At 42.0% G+C, this 15,690-nt stretch overlaps 1 pseudogene; it reads left to right on the plus strand.

Annotated features, from left to right (window-relative positions):
- The first annotated feature begins 221 nt into the window (after positions 1-221).
- LOC120529043 lies at positions 222-14,345 on the plus strand (annotated as a pseudogene).
- The last annotated feature ends 1,345 nt before the right edge of the window (positions 14,346-15,690 follow it).

The following is a 15,690-nucleotide window of genomic DNA, read 5'->3' on the forward strand; positions in this document are numbered from 1 at the left end:
CTCACCTTACACTCCAAACTGTAACCTAAGATCCTCAAATGAGTGTCTGTTTATAATTCCAAGACCTAAACTTAAAAGAAGTGGTGAGGCAGCCATCTGCTGTTATGCACCTAAAATCTGGAATAGCTTATCGATAAACTAATATGATGGAGCACTTTAAAAAACCCACCATCCTTGTTTGTCTGACTGATTCTCTCTGCCTGCCTCTCCTCAGACTGACGATGGCTGAAGCCCAGCTGTTTGTATCACAGGATGATTTCACCTGCTCGGTGTGTCTGGACACCCTGACTGACCCCATCGCCATCCCCTGTGGTCACAGTTTCTGTCTGAAGTGCCTCATGGACTGCTGGGATCAGAGCCAACTGTTCAGCTGTCCTCAGTGCAGAGAGAACTTCACCACAAGGCCTACATTGCGGAGAAACTCTCTGCTGAATGAAATCCTCAAGAAATTCAAGTAGACAGGACTCCGTTCTCCTCCATCTCAGAATTATGCTGGTCCTGGAGATGTGGAGTGTGACTTCTGTACTGGGAAGAAGTTGAGAGCAGTAAAGTCGTGTCTGACCTGCCCGGCCTCCTACTGTCAGAATCATCTGCAGCCTCACTATGAAGTAGCAGCTTGGAAGGACCACAAGCTGGTTAATCCTGATAGAAATCTAAAGGAGAAACTCTGTGAGAAACATCAGAAAAGTCTGGAAATATTCTGTGAAACTGATGACACATGTATCTGCATGATGTGTGGAGTGAATGAACATAACGGTCATGAAATGGTCAAGCTGGAGACAGGAAGAGAAAAAAAAGAGGTGAGTGGAGTCTAGTTTTCAGTAGATACAAACTAAATAACAGGAGTTAAGGGTTTTGTAAAATCAGTGTAGCAGAAGAATCTATTGAGCTATCTTATAAACTACTGGCAAACTACAGCCTGCAGACCAGAATGGCCCCTGGCAGAGGTGTGAATGGCACATGGGCTACTCATAGAAATATCTGACTTTCCAGCCCTCATGAGGTGTCCTTAAGAAGATGATGCAGCAGTTGGTTGGAGTAAGTGTAGTTAGTCACCATGCAGTGTCCTGAAAAATGTAATTCAGTACCCTGAGCTTTCACCACAGGAATGGAGAAAGTCTGCAGTGCGGTGACATGGAGGGTAAGTGTGTTTAGCTGCACATTTGACTTTGGGTGTTTTTAATTAATTTGAGTTTGCTCATCTCAGGCCATTTTAAGACACACGTTCTTGTCACATGTCAAACAATCAATACTGAACTACAGAACCAAGTCTAAGATTCTTACAGTAACTTCAGCTGAGAATTTTCAATGTTGTATTACTGTATTTATATTCTCCTTTGAATTAAAATGAACTGACTGATTGTTCTCCCTAATGTATGATTGTGAGGTGAACTCTGACCTTTAACAATGTGATTAAACCCCACCAACTTCAGCGGTGTGTCATTAACTTGTGAAGAAGTTCATTTGAACATCTGTGCTGGGGGTGTCCAGCTCCAGTCCTGGAGGGCTACGGTGGCTGCAGGTCTCCATTCTCACTCTTTTCTAAATTAGTGACCAGTTGTTGCTACTAATTAACTTGTTTTGTTTTCATTTTAATTGACTTGCTATTGAAGACTCGGACCCCTCAACTGTTTTATTCTTTCCTTGATTAGCAGCCAAACAATAATAAGATGCAAAATGAGTCAACACATAACCGGCAACCTGAGTCCATCATATAATATCTGACAATAAAGAAAGGAGAAGGTCTCAGTAATGTTGATCTGCTCAGGTCCACAAAACATTTGGGCTTTTAGAAGAAAGAAAATCAACAGTTTTGGAAACATCTGCCGTGGCAGAATGAGAGCAGCAACAAGCCACAGAATTAAATAACAAGTTTAATTAAATAGAAGAATTGGCTTCTAATTAAGAAACTGGTTGGAGTTTGAGGCTCTTACTTAACCTGACATCTCACTTTTGTTGGTTGATATTTAAGAAAACAAATAAGGAAATTTCGAGGATTTAGTGTTAAATAATAACTCAATTAAAATGAGTGGAAAAGAAGTCAACAAACAGCAGAAATTGGTCACTGAGTAAGAAAGAGTCAGAAAGGAAAAGCAGCAGCCACTGCAGATCTCCAGGATCGGAGCTGAACACTCGTAATCTCTGCCAACATTAAACTGACCCATCAGTAGCACACAATGAGAATGTTTAGTGTGGTCAGATAAAAATCAGGTAAGTTCAGTCAGGTGTAATGACCTTGTGGCTCAGGAGGATTGGTACAAAGGTAACTGATTGTGTTTTAATATCTAATACGAGCCTCAAATGATGTGAATTCAATGACATTCTGAGAAGACATATTCACTTCACTGCAGGACCACATTCTTTACTGACATTTTCTGATTTATGAAGGAAAATAAAACCTTTTGGTGCTACAAATAAAGGAATAGTGTCAGATTGGCTAAGCCAGGTCTCAGTAAGTGGATATGAAGGTAACTGTGTCCTCGGTAGAATGTTGATAATTTCAAAACATTAAGGTGAGCAAAAGTTTAGAAATTAACACCTTAAACAGCACTGAAGCGTGCATTGAAGGATCATAGCCACCTGAGGAAAAAGCATCTGCTCTGCCCTTTCTTCTCAAGTTTCTTTGTGTTCTGAGTCCAGTCCATTCTGTCATTGATGTGGACCCCCAAGTTTGTGTAGGAGTGGACCACCTCTTCATCCACTCCCTGAATAGTGACCAGACATAGAGGATCTTTGGTGTGTGAAAGTCATTGAGCAGTTTGTTGGTGTTGCTGATGATAAATTCGAGACAATTCTCAAAGTTCTTCCATTGACTCCTCTCTCCTTTCTCATCCCCCTTATCAACACACCCCATAAGTGCAAAATCATCTGTGAATGTCTACAAGTGACCTGACCTGCTGTTATACAATGGCCTCCATAATGTTTAACATAAAGACACATTTCTCCTTGATTCACCCCTCTGCTCCACAGTTTCAAATTACAAATCCAACATTTCAGACATTGTGATTAAAGAGCACACGGCAGACCTTCATTTAAGTTTATTTATAGACATTTCAGTCACACATCACTTTTTCTACACAGTCCCCAATTTCAGGGCACCATAATGTTGGGGACACTTGGCGTCACAGGTGTTTGTGATTCCTCAGGTGGGCTTCATGGCTTCATAAGACCCCCCGGCTTTCTTCTCTCCTTTGGGGTCTGTAGCTGCCTTTGTTCAACATGATGGATGACAAGAGCTGTGACAGTGACAGTCACAGAAGCCATTATGAGGCTGGCTTGTCTGATACCTCTTCTATAATCTGGCTGTGGTCCTACAATGAGCTGATGGTCAGATGTTGTTATTTCTCTTTTTTCTTCTTTAGTTTCTATTTTATTTTGATGTATTTGCACAAATCTGTGTCCTCATATGTGGTAGTTCTGTATTTACTGAGTGGTCTCATCTATTCTTGCATTTTGCCTTGTAGTTTGTACTGTTGTGTTGTGTTTCTGAGGAGGCCATGATGGATTGGCCATCTAGCTCTGTGAAGAGGATTACTTGTGTTTGAAACTCACTGCATTCCCAGCCTACCTACAGGGTCGTCTCTTTCTGAATTGCCCTCCTAAGATTTCCTCTGCATTTTATTTCCCAACAAGGTTTATTTGGGAGTTTTTCTTGTCTTCTTAGGCCATCTGGAGTAGGGGGCTCTCAAAAACAGGGCTGTTAAAGCCCACTGAGACTCTCCTTTGGCAATGTTTGGATATGCAAGAAAAATAAAATTGTTATTTCCAGTGTGAGGTGCGCAGAGTGAAGAGTAAACCAGACAGGCCTGTTCCTTGTGCTGCTCCAGTGTTGCTCAGACAGTCCTTGAGTCTCCCAAGCTGTGCTCTGCCTGACAGATAGTCCATCATCAGGACACCACAGGCTCACCCACCTGCAGATCTCTGAGCTGACCCCTTAAGAAGGATGGCTTGTTGGTCTTAAAGGCTCTGGAGAAACCAAAAGACATAAGCATAATAAACATTTTGATTAAAAAAAATCTCATTGTAACAAAACAAATGGGGTGAGTCACATATAAAAATATCATTTTGAGTTTTCAAATCCCTTTAAGTTTCCTTCTTTCTCAATTCAACAGAATTGTTTGTGTATTTCAGCATCTTTCTAGAGTGCAGAAAATGACAACGGCAGACAACGTCCTCACATGTCCGACTCAGTATATCAAATGGCCTTCTAGATCCTATAATTACTGACATGACGTGTTTAAGTCCTCCTGGCCTTTCACCAGTTTCTTTACTTACACACTCCAGTTTGTAGTTTGTTTTAATTATTTTTGGTGTTGTGTGAACTTCACATTTCCCAGTTTGTCGATGTGATGTCTTCTAAACATCAAGAACTAACTCACACATCAGTGTGCCTTCAGACAGTCTTCTGTATTTGACGTACTCTTCAAGCCCAAACTCAATCTTGCATCAATCAAATTAAACATTTCTTTTAATCTTTATTGTTATTCCTGTTTGTTAAATTAAATCTAAGTTCTGTCATGAAATGTCAAACAAATGTGTTGTGAAAATATCAGGAGTCAGAAAGAGAAATCACAAAGTGAACGTGAATTCTGATCTGACCACATGTGTCCTCTTGTGTGTCCAAACAGAAACAGACACTGAGTGACATCAAGAGGAGACTCGAGGAGAGAGAGAAGACACTGAAGGAGATGAGGAGGGTGATGGAGGAGATAAAGGTGAGTGGAATAGGAAGACAACACTTCATATCAAAGAGGAGAAATCAATGAGAACTTGAAGAGCAGCAGAGCTTCACTGGTGATGATAAGTAGGGGTCACACGAGAATGGAGAGTTAGAGAAGACATTGTGTGGTGTCCTTCATGGCCTTTCACTGTTGACAGATTCTCAGGTGTTATTCAGTGGAGATTCAGACAGCATCACCCTAAAGTCCTCTGATATTCCATCAGCTGATTAAAGGGGACTTAACTCTATTGACAGAAACTCACACTGAAGGTCGACACTGATGTTCTGAATTAGATCAGTGGGCACAACGTCCATTAATGTTTTTTTTTTTTTATTTTATTTTAAGACAATAACAATCAAGTTGAACTAATACAACAAGCGATTTTCTTAGTCAAACTAAAAAGTAAGATAAAAAACAAAGTTAAATTAGAAAACAGGAACAGAAAAAAAAGAAAACTTAACAAAACAGATTTCAACCTGCACCCCAGAGAAAGAAAGGAGAGCCAAGAGCTCAGGCCAAAATAGCACAGGATAAAAAATAATCAAAATAAAAACTGGGATAAGCCCTGTTTCCCACTGTGCCATTCGGCCGGGACGCCTCCACGCTGGAAGGGCCAGGGGAGGGAGCGTATCAAGAACATTAGCATACCTGGACCGGTAAGTGGCAGCCCCCCTGGGTTGCAGTGGTGCCTCGGACTCCCACAGGGCTCAGTAGGACTTAGAGTTGGGTACAGCCCTGTTGGGATCCGTGCGCACCGCTAGGGGTGCTGCAGCTGCTGCTGAGCCCTTAGGGGCTGTTCTGCCGGCACACTCGGAAGTGCTGCTGGAAACAGAACAACGAGCACCTGGAGCACATCTGGGAGCCTTATAAAAGGAGCCATCAACCACTACTCGGAGAGCCAGAGTCGGGAGGAAGGAGATGAAGCTTGACCAGAGGAGTGAAGGAGAAAAGAGAAAGAAGGAGAGAAATTTTGGGTTTCGGTTGACGAACGCAGTCTTCTCACAACTAGACTCCTCAAAGAGGACCTGCCAATAACCCTTTGTGAGGTCTAGGGTGGAGATACATGAAGCCTGCCCAAGCTTTTCCAACAGCTGTGTCGATTAGTAGCTGCTGATGCCAATTGGTCTGAGATGTCATCATGTCAAACCTGTGAGATGGAGGAAGGTTATCTCACTAGTTTGAAATGATGACATCTCACACGCCAAACTAGAACAAACATATTACACTCAAGTTTTTTACACAATAACCGCCAACACACACACACCCATACGTCTTCTTTTTCTTTGTCTTCTTCACTCCAGGTGTGTGTTGTCCTACTCCACTACCAACCCCAGGCTGAGGAGGAGATGCCATTAATAAAGTCAGACCTTTGTGATAGTAAAAGGTCAAATGGAGTCCTCACAAGACAGTAGAGCTGTCTACCAGCAGCTCTTGTCAAAGGCTCTCAAGGTTCTTCAAAAGTACGCCTTTTATGACTGCGTATCCCATAAAGTCCTGCAGGTTCCTTAATAGGAGCAGCGACAAAATGATGATGTTACTCGGACTAGTTGGAGGTACATATTGTCTGGGAGGTGGTCTGCAACTTCCCTTCCATCTGTGGGTAAACTACCACCAATCACTCCAACCAAGTCCAACTGTCCTTCACAACATCAAAATGCAAACAAATGTGTCTTGTGATTGGTTATTTTTATTAGGTGACTCAATTCAAAATCTTTATCCTATCCAATCAGATCTCTGTGGAAAGAGACATGGAAGAAAATGAGAAGAGCTTCACTGCTCTGATACGGTGCACTGAGGAAGTCAACAGGAAATTGACTGAGAGGATCAGAGAACAAGAAAAGAGACAAATGGAGAAGGCTGAAGGAGTCATGGAGCAACTGGAGAAGGAGATTGAGGAGCTGAAGAGAAGAGAAGCTGAGCTGAAGGAGCTTTCAGAGACCAAGGACCATCTCCACTTCCTGCAGGTGAGAGTGACACTTCACAGGGAGTCTGATCAGACTGGGGTGTGTGTGACCTGAGAACATTTAGAGTGAAATTTAAAAGATCTGAGGAGTTTGTACAACATGACAAGAACAGGCCATTTAGTCCATCACAGATTGTCTTTTCATATTTCCTTAACATTTTCAATGTACTGTTTACAAAAATATCAAATTTGGTATCTTTGTCTACGTGACAGACAGATGAATTTACAGGTGTTTGTGTGACAAACTGAATTTTTATGAAATTTAAAAGATGACATCTAATAAAGGATGGTGCCAACTCTTCTGCCAGGTCACCTTCTGATGTCTCCATCCTTACTAACACCATGTGATGAGATTCAAATCCTTTAGGATTTACTTGCAGCTCAGACCACACAGTCCAGTCTCTCGTCTCACATTTTTCTTGTGTGCTTTAATCTCAAACTGCACATAAAAGTCCTGATTGATTGTGTTTTGCAGACGTTAGGGAGATTCACTTTTTGATTTATAATCCACTCTTTGTAGGCACTATATAACTCAGCGTCCCTTTAGCTTTTTCTATTTTATGTGGTTGATGATGATGATGATGATGAGGACACTAAGGCTCACGAGATTTTCTCACTTCTGAGCTGCAGACCTTCAATTGTATAATCGTATTAAAGAGCTTTTAACTACATGTGTTAGTCTTTAATTTCATTAAGTTTGTCTCAGAGCCATAAAAATCTCAAAGCCTTGTTTTATTTGCCAAGTCAATTCTGCACCCACCTGACCCCTCAATCCAAATATCCACCAAATATCCTCTCATAACTGACCAACAAGTCTTTGACAGGCGTTCTCACCATCAAAACCCAAGCTGACTGCCCACCACACTGATCCTTAATTCAGAAGAGCCCCCTCTTATCAGCATTACTTACTTTTTGATGTCTCCTTTCTGAAATCTCGTCCCCTCTTCTCTCCTGATGCAGACTTTCTCATCTCGCTGTGTCCTTCCTGCTGATGGAGACTCGCTGAGCTTCACTGCTGAGGACCTGAGAAAGGAGCTGTCAGGTCTGATAAAGACTCTGGAGAACATCAGCCGGTGGGTCATCATGACATGGACTCCATCAGGTAAGTGTGAGTGTCTGGTGACATTGAGTTTGTTAATGGAAGTCCATGAGGAGGACCAGAGTGACAATAAGAGGACATTAAGAGGTGAGATGCATGAAGACGACTTGCTCTTTAACTCTAAACTGTCAGCCTTTGCTATTAAGGATTTTTCTCTATATAGCGCCTTTCACCGTGACTAGCTGAGTTATAACAGATTCTCAAAATAAACATTTGCTTTAATCAGATGTTTTGGAATTTGAAGTTGAAATATTATGTTTCTTATACTCTTTCCATATACTCTCTTTAAAATCCACATTTTTCATTTGACATTGGAATTCTTTTTTTATTTCCTTTGCTTTCCTCAACTTAAGATTAATGAACAGAAATGTGTTTTAAAATGGCTAAGCTGGCTCAGAGTACAACTGAATTGTTTATTTGAGAACAGAGAAGACGTTAATTGAATTATATTGAGCTCAGCGTCAGTGCTTTATAATATCAGAACATCTGAATCTGCTCCTGCTGTCTTCGGTGTCCATTACATTCTGCTGGATGGAGTCCACGTTAAAAGTTCACGTTCATCCATTTTCAACTGTGCTGCCCCTAAACTCTTGTGTTTTATATGCCTGCTGTTGCTTAGTCAGAAGTCATGTCTCCCACCGACATTTAAAAGGATTTTACAGACCAAAAGCAATTTATTTGATATATTTTGGTGGAAGATAAGCAAATTGGTGGACGGCATCAGAACTCTGACTACTTGAGGACCACCTGAACATTTCACTGAGTGCAGCCTCAGAACACAGTGACAAGTTCAAAGGTAAATCTCTCTTCACAAATTAAGAGTTATGTACGTTTACACATAAAGATAGCGATTTGCTTAAACACAAGGTCAATTCAAGCAGGCCGTCCACCATAAAAGATATGCGCTGTATGTGTGTATTGTGAAAATAAGCAGAGAGAGTGGGCACAAAGAGTTGGGGTGCCATCCTGAAATACCCCTTTTAATGATGAAGATGAAATAAAAAGCACAAAGACGGAGCACAATGATGACATCTGCTACAATCAAAGGCTGTCAAGTTAAAGTCACTTGTGAGTCGGAGCTCCGTCTTCCTCAGTCACAGATCTGTAATGAACACCCACTTCTGATGACATTTTATAGTGTTGTCTCAGAAGAGGCGGAGCTTAATTAGGGGGCTGTGGAAGTGACATCACTCGTCTTGTGGCCTGTGAACTCACGGAAGTGATAATATTAGCAGGAGCAGCACTCTCTCGACACAGGGTGGGATTCTTAAGTAGATGGCGCCCTGAAGATGTCCCCAACTGTACCTGCTTGTCAATATGTATAAAATACAGTATATTCATGGCACTGTATGTTAGGACAAAAACCAAGACATGAAGTTCAAGAGACCCTCTGTAGACCTCCATGATCAAATTTTGATAAGCAAATATCAGGGTAAGGGGATCAAGACATTTGTAAAGCTTTGTGTGTTCCCAGGAGCACAGCAGCCTCAAGAATTGAGAAACGGAAGAAGTTTGGAACCACAAGGACACTTTCTAGAGATGGCCAGTCTGAGTAACTGGGAAGGAAAGGCCTTGGCCAGGGAGGTGACCATCAAACTAATGGTCACTACAACAGAACTTCAGAAGTCCTGTGCTGAGGTGGGAGAAACTGTAAGAAGGACGGCCATCTCAGCAGCGCTCCACAAATCAAGTGTTAATGGTAGAGCGGACAGACAGAAGATACTCTCGAGTAAAAGACAAATGACAGGCTGAGAGCATCAAGGGAAAGATTCAATGATCTGATGAGACAAACATTGAAGTCTTTAGACAGAAGACCAAGCAGGATGTCTGGAGAAGACCGGGCGTTGCTCATCACCTTCTCAATATCATCTCTACAGTGAACATAGTGGCACATAAGGGGGACTGAGAGTGGTCAGAACTGAGGGAACGATGAATGAAGCAGATCCAGAGAGGCTCTTGAAGTACACCTGTGACCTCAGACTAGGGTGATGGTTTAATGACCCGATGTCTACAGTTGAGACAACTCTGCAGTGGCTTTGTGACAAGTCTCTGAGGGTCCTTGAGTGGCCAATACACACACCCATAAAGCATGTATGAAGAGATCTGAAGATGGCAGTTCAAAGACACATCCCATCCAATGTAATGGAGCCTGAGAGGACCTGCCATGAAGAATGAGATCAACTGGCCAAATCCAGCATTGTAAAGCTGGTAGAGACACTTAGTCATGAAGACTGCCCAAGGGGTATTCTTCTTCATGTATGTAATTTCTACTGTCTTGTTAATGTGTGTAATGTGAATGTGAATTTCCCCTTGGGATTAATAAAGTAGCCCTGCGGTGGGCTGGCGCCCTGCCCAGGGTTTGTATCCTGCCTTGTGCCCTGTGTTGGCTGGGATTGGCTCCAGCAGACCCCTGTGACCCTGTACTTAGAATATAGCCTGTTGGATAATGGATGGATGAATGAAAAGTTTAAAGAAAACGCAAACTCAAAACGAATTCATCTATCTATCTATCTATCTATCTATCTATCTATCTATCTATCTATCTATCTATCTATCTATCTATCTATCTATCTATCTATCTATCTATCTGCCTGTCTGTCTGTCTGTCTGTCTGTCTGTCTGTCTTGAATTGTAAAGTGTCCTTGACTGTATGAAAGGTTACTACATAAATAAAACTTATTATTATTGAAGTATTGAATTAAGGGTCTGAATACTTCAAGGAAGGTCAAGTTTCCATGTTTGATTTGTAATAAATTTCCAAACCTTTCTCAGAACTCATACTTTGTCATTATGGGCTACTGAGTGTAGATTAACAAACAAAAAACAGAAACTTTTAAAAAAGTGAAGGGGTCCAAAAACTTTCTGATTCACTGCATACTTATTTTCAATATGAACTGTAAAACTGGCGACAAGAGAAGACAAAGATTTAAGGCACCTTAAAAGGTGACTCCATATAACTGATGGAAAAAGTTGATAAAAAGTTGGTCAAACGACGAGGTCTCTTCAGAGAGAAGTCATCATCACGACATTATAGCATAAAATGGTGGTGACGCACCTTAAGAATAAGCCAGACAGGAACGTTGGGCAAATGGGGTCCGTGGGCTGGAAGTGATGTCATTGGGACTGTCGTAGTCTGATCTGTAGGGGAAGAAGGAGTAGAAGAATTAGGCAACAGCGCCACCCCTCAACTTGTGATGGAATAACAATGAGATAAGCCTTTGAATTGTCTGCCAAGTGCACGTGTGTGACAGGATATTCAAATCGACATTATGCCTCATTTCTTATATAATTTACGTATATATGTTGGATTTTAACTTCCTCTGCAGTTGAAATACGTGTTTAAGAACTAAACTAAGATCCCACAATGTCATCTTCACAGTTTCCATTCTTCTTCTCTTTTCTTTTTATTTTCAGCTCATGAAGCTCCAGTTTTCGCCCTCCAGCCTCCTGAACCTCAGAGCAGAGACAACTTTTTAAAATGTGAGTTTGTGCTTTGACTGAATGGATCATCACAATAAAAATCTTTGAAGTTTTAATATCTCAGGACAGGCTTAGGATTTGAAAGTCTGAGTGTTGTGTGACTGAGGGGCTGAGAGTGATGGGGGTCCTGTGACTGGTGCATTATGGGTTAGGGAGACGCAGGCAATGAAGCTGACAAAAGTCCTCGTCATCCTCCTTTCTTTACTCCACAGAGCAGACACTTTGCTTTGAGTTCTCGACTTCACAAATTTTAAACATGAAAACAAATGAAAATGGCAGAGAAAATGATTGGGGGTCCTGAGAAGTTCAAAGACCTCAGTGGACTGTCGTGACATCTCAAGCTGACTGATTCCTCTAATGAGTGTCACCGGGGTCTTCAGTCACTCAGTCAAGTCCTCACTCGGCTGTGTTGTGTCATTGTGTGCCTCACATTGAACGAGGACAAGAGAAGAGGAGGAGATGAAGAAGGTCACAGCCAAGTATGGTCAAGGTGAAGACTACAAGACCACCTCCACAGAGCTTCATGTTCCAGTGATCACAGCTGCTAATATTCTCAAGATGTTTGACGGTCCACAGGACTGTAACCCACCTCCCAGATGAGACCACCAGAGTAAAGCTGGCCTCTGATTGAACAGAAGGAGAGTTTAAATGAAGGAGAAAAAATGAGAAAACATCAAGAGAAGCTCAGGCAGACCTCCGAGATCAAAGGACAACAGCGTCAAGTCACACCATCTGTTACTGAGTCAATGACAGTGGGCTCCATGGTAGAAGACCCCACCTCTGAAGGACACACATAGACTGGAGTTTTCTAAACTGCGTGTTAATCAGCCACAGTGCTGGAGAAGAACCTTTGGACTGAAGAAACTAAATGAGAGCTTTATGGTGAGTCACAGCAGCTCTGTGTCCACAGAAGACAAAGCGACTCCATTAATGGTCTGAGGTTGAAGTGCTGAATCTGTGAAGGTCACAATGAAATCAGGAGATCATCAAGGTGTTTGGGAGCGAATGTCACAAGGGTAAGACCACCAAGAATGGGGGAAAAGAAGACACTGGAATGTTGTGAAGTGTCTGCTATGAGCCCTGAACAAAATCCAAGTCAATATCGACGGAAAGAGCTGAACGTCACAGCTGGGAGAAAAAGACTATCAGACGTCAAGAAGAGTGGGCCGGGTGGGCAGTGACAGGAGCAGAAGTCTCATCCAGAGCCACAGGAAGGGCTTTGTGGCAGTTATTACCTCCAGATAATGAGCGACAAAACATGAGGTGAGGGTCTGAATCACTTTTTGTGAGACATTGGAATTTGGTTTATTGTTTCAAATAATCTGTGAAGTCGAAATACAAAGAAAGAGTTTGCTGTGTGGAATACGAATGGCGGGTGACAGTCACTGGGGTCAGTTTACACTTATTGGACTGAAAAGTGGGATTCGTGTTTAAAAAGTGGAAGAGGGCCAAAACTACTGGGGGCATCTCGGTGATACAAACGGTAGAGAGACAGATGTGAAAGGCACTATATAATATAGAGATATTAAAGTTACTATATACTGTAAGAGATGGGAAAGAAATGATGTGATAAATGGATAGAGCAAAGAGAAAGAAAGAATATAATGCATAAATATGAAAGGCACTAAATAAAAGAAAGATAAGAAGTGCACTAAAGTAATAAATAATAGGAAAGACATTATAACATTGAGAGAGAAAATAACAAATAGGAAAAGGAGTTAAAGACAAATACAGTAGACAGACGTGAAAGGCACTATAATAGATAGACATACATTAAAGGCGCTATATAATAGATAAAGGAGGAATGCAGTGTAGTGTGGTGGTGAAAACTTTGGCCTTCAAACTCTGAGGTTGTTGGTTCAAATCCCACTACTGACACCACTGTGTGACATCAGCAAGTCACGTCACCTGTCTGGACTACAATTGGACAAAGAAAAGAAAAGGAAACAATGGAATCTCAGATGATGGGAGTCACCTTGGATAAGAATGACAGTCAAATAATAATAAGAGATGACAGGAAACACACAAAAGAAAGAAAGAGAGAGACAATGACAGGTGGGAAAGGCACTATATAATAGATTGATTGAATTAAAAAAATAGCAAATGCAGATTGTCAACTTCTATTGAAATAATTTATGTGTCTGTGAAGTATGGTAGTGGATTAATTTTAAATTAACTTAACTTTTAAATTAACTTTAAATTTACTTTGACAATAAAAAGTGTAATTTTAATTCAGCCTGTGGTCAGTGTGGAAAGTCCATTAGACCTTTGACCTCAACGATGACCTTATGAAATTTATCATAATTTCCAATGACTCAAACGACTTCCAAATGTCTGACCTGCCTGCCTTTCTCTTTGTTGTCTGTTGTCATCTTTTTATGATTTTATTTTAAATCTCACAGATTCTGCCCAATCAGATGAGCTCTTTACTATTAGTGTCTCATCAGCTCAGCTCCTAATTGGTTCTTGTTAATTGTCTGTCTTGTGCTCCGCCCCCAGTCCAATTACACACTCCCAGATTTCCTCACTCGTTTTCTTTTCTCTCCTTTCAGACTTCTGTCCCCTCACACTGGACATCAACACGGCAAACAGACAACTCCATCTGTCTGAAGGGAACAAGAAGGTGACATGGGAGGGCACATGGACTAGATATCCTGATCATCCTGACAGATTTGAATGCTGCTATCAAGTTCTGTGCAGAGAGGCTCTGACTGGGACTCGCTGTTACTGGGAGGTAGAGGGCAGTGGACGCTTCATGAGGATTGGAGTCGCATATAAAGGACTGGGCAGGAAAGGATGGGGCAGGGAGTGCGGCCTTGGAAACAACGACAAGTCCTGGTGTTTGTGGTGTTCTCATTCCCAGTACATTGCGCGTCACAATAACCAACAGACTGTAATCAGCGCCCCCTACAGCCCCAGAGTAGGTGTGTATCTGGACTGGCCTGCTGGCTCTCTGTCATTTTATAGCGTCTCACACACAATGACCCTCCTGCACAGGTTCAATACCTCCTTCACTGAGCCCCTCTATCCAGGGTTTTATGTTGATACTAAAAGTGTAACAATCAGCCATCTGACATCATGAGATCACTGACTAGTACCCCCACCGGTCACTTGATGTCCTCACAAGCTCAGATCCTCTTTGTGTTTGTAGTTTGCAGTGAAATTAATTTTACAGGATGGGTGGGTTGTGGGGTCACCACCTCTGTGACTGAATTTGTGGATGAGAATGCGGGGCAAGTGCGGCTGTCAGGGTCTTATTGTTGGGTTTGAGTAGCCAATCAGGTGTGTGTGTCATAATGAGTGGCGGTGACACCTCAGACCCACAAATACCCCACTGACCAGCAGGTGTCACTGTTGATTCACAGCCACATGTCCTTCAGGCTGACACCCTAAAAACTACTGAGGCCCCCAAGTGTCACTGAATGTCACCTGTTAAGTAGGACAGGCATGTGGTCCTGATGGATCAGCACAACTGAAAGGCGCTATACAGACTCAGTATGGAGAGCTCTTGAATAGTGACTATATGTAGGAGCAGAGAGTGACAGATGGGACTGGAGTGCTGTCCACTCACCAGACATGTTGTGAACCTCCATTGGTCACTCAAAGGGTCCTTCACTTCAGAATGAATTCACTGTGAATGTCTGAAGATGAGGACTCACCGGTCAGTCAGATGTTAGCCATACTGACAGAGTTTGGTGTATTAGTTGATGTCACATTAAACTTTAAACTGCACCTCTTCCATGTCCCCAGATTTGTCTCTCTTGGTACCCTGAAAGCTCCAACATCTTCACAAAATGATTTCCTGGTCAGTTGGCACACACTTGACATGGGTGCACATGTGTGGCTTTGCAGTGGACTGGCACCGCGTCCTGGATTGGTCTATCTTGTCCAAAAACCTGAAATTGAAAAGTGGATAAGAAAGACAACGACTGGACAGAAGGGGTCACTGATTGGTCAGTCGCCACACTACTGCCTCTTGTGGCCACTCTAAATATTACACAGCAATTTATACAAAAAGGAAATCTAAAAGAAAAAAGCAGAAAGCATTCAGTGACATCCTGAGCAGTGAAACAAGAAAGGAGAGAATGAGAAACAATCAGAGAGTCAGGCGAATGGAGACTTTAACAGGAGGACTGAGGGGTGGGACTGAGGTGCAGTGGCGCCCTAGTGGACACCCGCCATATTACACACATGGGAAAGGTCAGCAGTGAAGGGGGGAGAAAAGAATAGAGTGCAGTGCAAAAGAAATAAGAATAAAGTAAAAACACAAGAATAAAACATCTTAAATAAAGAACTTTAAATATTATATCTAAAACTAATTAAGATTTAAATGAATTAAGAGATAATAAGGGAGACACGATCACACAGTCACATGACCTTCAGAGCTGACAGGTGAGCTGATTCTTCTGTAGCCAAACTGCCCCCTC

Source organism: Polypterus senegalus, chromosome 4, assembly GCF_016835505.1.
Source record: "Polypterus senegalus isolate Bchr_013 chromosome 4, ASM1683550v1, whole genome shotgun sequence".
NCBI classification, from domain to species: domain Eukaryota; kingdom Metazoa; phylum Chordata; class Cladistia; order Polypteriformes; family Polypteridae; genus Polypterus; species Polypterus senegalus.